Genomic DNA, 6,878 nt, shown 5'->3' on the forward strand with positions numbered 1-6,878 from the left:
CCCCCCCCCCCCCTACGGACAACGTGTTAAGCTAATTAGAGGGTTTTGCACTAAGTTTCTCGCGAAGATTTAAAAAATCAAAATAGTAGATTAATTATGACGCACTAATTTTTAGATATTAAATAAAATTGTAGATTATTAGGAAATTATTGCTTTATTAATCAAATCAATATTAAAACTGAATATTCATTTATTAAGTAATTTATACATCCCAAACACACTATTTTAAAAATGTCACTGTCTCCATTTGATTCTTCTGGACAGAGTTTGAATCATGCCATCTTGAATTCATTTTCTCGAATATATTGTAAAGACTCCTCCAAAGGTTTTGCATTATGTCGTCTCCTTCTGGTTTACAACTTTGAGCTTTCTGCATTTTTTGCTAGCTAAATTAATAGGTGTACAGTTTATAAGTTACTTTTTCAGATATTCTATTACAACATTAAGTGTTCTTTTAATAAGCATATTAGAATGACCAAAAATTCTACATATATAATATAATATCATAAATACTTAAAAATATTATCAGAAACAGTCTTTTGATAAGTTAACAAAGTATAAGTAAAAAAACCTAAAAATAAATGGAATATAATAGTTTTCGATAAACTTCCGAAAAGGGGATATGCCCGATTTTCTTCGCACTTCGTATACTTATGTATTTTGACGCACTGATTACGAATATGCTAGGGAAAATTGGCGGAAATTTGATTTTCATGGTAAAATTATCAAAAAACCTTGAAAATTATAGTTCTTTGAGTTTGTCTCAGCTAATAGGCAAAATCCAAAAAAAAAATACTTCAAATAAAGTTTGTAGATCTCATCGAAATACGCGTTTTCTATTCCAAACATTTTTTTATAGGAATGATAGTTTCCGAGAAACTCGGCAAAAGGAAAGTGACAGAAGTCTATAACCCCATGAGGCATTTGAAAGGGAAGGGGTGTGATCTTACATTATTTCTGTGACCAGTCATAGGGTCCCTCTCCGCCCCCATAAGGCGTTGGAAAAGGGGTAGGGGTGCGACTTCACGTTATTTCTGTGACCAGTCACAGGGGTGCCTTCTGCCCTCACGTGGCTTTGGAAAAGGGGTAGGGGTGCGAACTTACATTATGTCTGTGACCAGTCACAGGGGTGCCTTCTGCCCCCACGTGGCGTTGAAAAAGGGGTAGGGGTGCAACTTCACGTTATTTCTGTGACCAGTCACAGGGGTACCTTCTGCCTCTACGTGACGTTGGAAAAGGGGTAGGGGAGCGACCTTAAATTATTTCTTTAACCAGTCACCAGGGTGCCTTCCTGCCACACAAAAACATTTAATAATTTTAAAAAACGTACAAAATAATCAAATCTTAACAAAAATATGCTCTTAAAAAAATCAAACCTTCTCACGGTGAAGAGCGTGAGTAGGCAATAAGCCGAAACTAATGGATTTACCACTGATTTTCTGGGAAACTATCATTCCTATAAAAAAATGCTTGCAACAAAAAATGCGTATTTCGATGAGATCTACAACTTTTATTTGAAACATTTTTTTTAATTTTGCACATTAGCTGAGATAAACTCAAAAACCCATCATTTTTATGGTTTTCTTTTATGATTTCTTCTCGGAAAATGTTAAAAATTTCATACGATTTCGAACGATAACGAGAGTTTCACGGCTCGATGTGCATCACTAGTTCTAGGATCCTTGTCGCGTTATTCTGGCAACAAGTAGCGAGCGAAAGAGGACTAGAGATCACAGCCACACGCGTTTAAACTAGCAGAAGGATTCACGCATCGACAGTCTAAGGCTGCACACATTTCATTATCCTATGGCCTAACTTTCGGTCTCTGCAGATTACTTCTTACAGCTCGCAAATGTTCGCTTTCGTAGTCACACGCCAAAGTTTGATATTCATTCTTTTGCCTTATGCTAGACTCGTCAACGTGTGGATGAGATATATGTAACATGATACTAAAAACAATTTCGAAACTCGAGAGAAAGATTATAGACAGCATGAATTTTATTCCAGACCTTTCCTGGACGTTTAATAACTTTAAATATAAATATGAGTAAACTGCCCGGCGCTTATCGCTCTTTATGTCATGCAACGATATATACACGTTGAAGGATTTAAAATGAAATTTAAAAAAATGCAAAAAATTAATATAATAAAATATTTGAAAATTTTTTCAACTATCTACTAAGGATTGCAGCACGGTGCAACAAATGCTTAGACTCACCTATCGCATTAGCACTAAACTGAATAAAAAAATAACCTTTTTTACACCTTTTGCAGTAGGCTCATCAACTTTTGTCCCATTACCTACATTCATCACAGACAAAAGAGCAAACGTAAATGTTAAGAACAATTACGAGTACTGTTTTCTCTGGCCGTTAATGGCCGCCCTTTGTCCTGCTGACAAAAATCAAGGTTTGACTAGTTCCTATCCACATAATGATACTTTCTTGAAAAGTGATGGAATAAACTTTTCCATCACTTTTCCAGATATCAACACATTCACTCACTGACTGATGTGGAAATGTTACTTTTAATTCAGAAAGCAATCAGAGGTGGTGTTTAACAATGCCCAAACTGTTTTGAAAAAGTAAGCATCAGATTTATGGGGAAAGATTTCAATTCATGCAATCCGAATTCATGCATTTTCTATTTGGACAATAACAATCAGTATGGTAAAGCCATGAGTGAGTTCTTACCATATCAAGATTTTGAATGATATGAAAATTTCGAAAACAATTCAAACTTTTTCAATGTGCCTGATGATTTATCTGAAGGTCACATTCTTAAAGTGGATCTTGAGTGGCCAGAAGAGCTTCACGATTTGCACAAGGACCTTCCATTATGTCCAAAACACTTTGTTCCTCCCGGTTCAAAATGTCAGATTCCAAAGTTAGTAAAGACAAATGATCAAAAGACAAATCGAAGACAAATGATGTACTACATTACCGACATCTAAAAATGAACTTGGTTTAGGCATTAAACTATCTAAAATTCATCGAGCGCTAAAATTCAAACAAAAAGCGTGGATAAAAATACATTGATTTAAACACTGAATATAGAAAAAGAGTAACTGTGAAATTTGAGAAAAATTTCTATATATTAATGAACAATTCCGTTTTGGAAAGACAATGGAAAACGTTAGGAAACACAAAGATGTTAGGCTTGTAAAAAAATGGGGGGGGATATGGTGCAAAGTCTTTAATTGCTAAGCTATATACAGATACAGACAGTCTCATATATCTTTTTACTGTTCCCAACTTTTACGAATATATTAAACGAGGGATAGTATGCTTTTCGCTCCCGAGTTTCACAGGTAGGCACCGGCTGAGGGGAGCGAACATCCCATACCACTACACGGACTGTCGATCTATCCTCTTCTATTACGCCCTCTCAAGGAATGCCCAACCCTACTTTCCCTCACCCTTTCTAGTTCAGTGATATCTGAAATTGTATTGGAAATAGTACTTTTTTTCCACACCACCGTGGAGGTAAAGCATAATAAGGTGCGCTTTTTAAATGGTATCCCCAGTGGGCCCAGTGGGCCCAGTGTCAATACTATACAATACTATACAATGTCACAGTAATTCAAATAAGAATTTTGTCCATATAACACTTTACTTTTACTTTAGTTACTAGTTTTCAAGAATTGTTAAAAGTGTCCTTTTTAATTATTAATTATTAATTATACTTTTACTTTGTGAGTTCGCCATAATAACGCGATACTATTTCAACAAAAGTCAATCTAGAAAGTTCTTTGGACTGATAAATTTTAATTTATTTCTTCTCCCTTTTAAACTAAGATACTCTGAAAAAGGCACGCAGTGAAGCCGGAACGTCGTAAAAGTTTTAATTTTTGTTCTAAAAATGAATGGAGTTGAATTGATAGCTCTAATTTTCTTTTATTTTGCCGTGGCCGTAAGACAGAAGAAATAATTTTTTACAATTCATTATTGCATTGCCGGTCGAAGAATGGTTTGATTTGGTGTTTCCAAATCTTTACGTCACATTTTAGTTTGTTTTAAAACAAATGAATGCTTGTGGTTCGATTCACAGTTCTGAAATTTATCAAGCAAATGAAAAATCTGGGTTTTAAGTTGAATCTCTTTCTAAACTTTATTGAAATGGAAAACATTTCGACAATTTCAACATTTCGAAAACACATGACAGTGTATCTCTAAAGAAAAGGGCGGCGGAGAGAAGTTCAGGGTAGGAAAGGGCTGGACATTGGTGGATTTACTGACGCAGTCCGTGCAGTGGAAGGGGATGTTTGCTCCCCTCAGCCGGTGGCTGCCTGTGAAGGTCGGGAGCGAAAAGTCAATCTCCCTAAACGAGACAACCATAAATTTGACACATCAGATTATCCTCCAGACCAGGTTTACGGTATTCCTCTAAAGAATGATGGTACATTTGAGTGAGAAATACCAGAAATGAGCAACAACCAGAAAAGTTCTCGTCTTCTTTTATGAAATCTCATCTCGTTTCATATAAGCGAGCTTCTCTAAAGATCGTATATTTTGATCAACTTTCTTGTCTGTGTCAAAATTAACATTCGTAAAAAAACAAATGTCATAAAATATAAAAGTAGACATAGGAGGCACAAAAAACATAGCATTCAAAGTAAAATGTTTATTTCTATTAAATTATATACTTCTTTTATTAATATTTAAGGTTCCTAAGTTATATCTCGTATCTGATGCCTGAAGAAAATTATTTTCTAATTCTAGATTCCTTGGGCCAAAAAGACCTTATTTACACTCCTGTTTTTAATAATAATTATTATTATAATGTGTAATGATTTATTAAGCAGCATATTTAAAAACTCGTTTCACAAGAATAATAAAAGAATACAGAAAGGGTACTAGGTAATTTTGGGGATCCTGGTCTAAAGGAAATAGTCGCAGTATAATTGACTTTGTTTTTGCGGATGAAAGACTGAGAGAGTTAGTCAAAGATATAAGGGTCATGAGGGGTCCTGAATGCAATACTGATCATTACCTTCTGATCTCAAAAATTAATCTAGGTCGGGGATGGAGAAAAAAGAGAACCAAGAAAACAAAACAAACGCGAATCAAAATTGAGAACCTACAGAAACCGGATGTGCGAATAGATTTCCAAAATAAGATAATCGAAAGCATAGATAGAGCAACATGGGAGGCCCGTATAAAAACAAAGATATAGAGGGCGCCTGAACAAAGTTACGGGATATCCTTGTTAGATGTACGATTGAAGTGTGTGGTACCGCAGGTGTAGGAAGAATGTCTGGTGTTGCGTGGTGGAATGATGAAATTCAAGCTGCCCAAAAAGCAAAGAGAGAAGTGTACAGGAGAACTCTGAATAATGAGGAAAGTAATAGATGTAGAAATGATTAGATACGAAAATATGATGCAGACGGAATACTAGAAGCTTTCAGAGACTATTTTAGGAAACAATTCGGAGATGAAGCTATAGGACACCACAACTGCGATGTTGAACAAGATGCGATAGAAAACTCAATTGAGAAAGTCTGTGTCACTGAGATTAGGGATATAATTAAGAATTTGAAAAACGGTAAGGCTTCCGGGTTAGACGGTATTAACGCTGAAATGCATGACAATTTATACTTGAAAAACCGCTGTCCATATAATTCTCATTTTCTAAGCGTTTTATTCACACTTGTAAATTTTTTATTTTATTTGCAACAAATTTGTATGTTTTCACTCTTTTCGTAAGAGCAACTTTTGTCCATTGTGTCGTTTCTCCAAAAATGTCACTGTTTTTATTTAGAAAGTTTTTCCGGTTTAAACAAAAACTGCACATCCTATCAAAATATGATCAATGGCATATTTGTAGCTCTTTTTTTGATGAAAAACTTTTGTCTTGCACATTTCTTGATGGTGTATGCAAAGTAGAATTTTCGATTTGTGTATTATTTTTTGTGCGACCAATAGTGCATTGTCGATGTTTCGAAAAAATGAAAAAATGCGAGTCCGATAAAACAGTGATTAATAAAAAATTTGAACAGCTTCTTAGTGTGCACAATTTTAGTTGATTAATTTTCTTTTTACTAATCCCTCAATATAATTAATAAGTATTCAATTAAATAGTACTGTTGAAGAAAGTTAAAGGAGTCAAAACATTTTTAAAATACAAAAAAAGACGAAAATAAAATTTTTAGCCACACAAAGCTCGATATGGAAAAAAAGTCAAAAGAAGAAAAACGTGGATTTCTGAAAGCCCTACAAGATTATCGTAAGAAGTTTATGAATTTTTTCAAAAACTTAAGCTTTGATCGCACAAAAAATTCAATTATGTGGTCAAACTGTGCAAGATCCAAAAAAGGAAATTATTCAACTAAAATTGTGCACCCCAAGAAGATGTACAAATGTTATTATTCAATGTTTTATCTGACTTGTACTTTTTGATTGATTTGTAAAAAGCAGGAGTAAAAATAACACAATAAAATTCTGGACTGAAACCCGATCAATTTATCCTTGACTTGTCTTCAATAAAAAGAACGTTGCTGTTTGAAAGCCGTACAAGATTATTGCAACAACTTTTTCATTTTTTTCGAAACATCGACAAGGAAAAATTTGTCGTACAAAAAATTATGAAAAATTGAAAATTCCACTTTGCGGTAAAACTGCCCAAGATACGAAAAGGAATCAGGTACAATATTGTGCACCATACAAAGATGTACAAGACAAAAGTTTTTTACCAAAAAAAGAGCTACAATTATTTTCCTTTTTAGAACTCTAACGGCTCACATCAGGTAAAGGGTTTTGACAGTTCTACTATCGGCGAGAAAACTATAGGCATCTGCCTTTGAGTCTTAACAACTCAGTCAAAAAAATGCTAGTGCAACAAAAAAACAGTCATATAAAAGCTGAAAATGTTCTACGTAA

This window comes from Belonocnema kinseyi, chromosome 1 (genome assembly GCF_010883055.1).
Source record: "Belonocnema kinseyi isolate 2016_QV_RU_SX_M_011 chromosome 1, B_treatae_v1, whole genome shotgun sequence".
In the NCBI taxonomy this organism is placed as follows: domain Eukaryota; kingdom Metazoa; phylum Arthropoda; class Insecta; order Hymenoptera; family Cynipidae; genus Belonocnema; species Belonocnema kinseyi.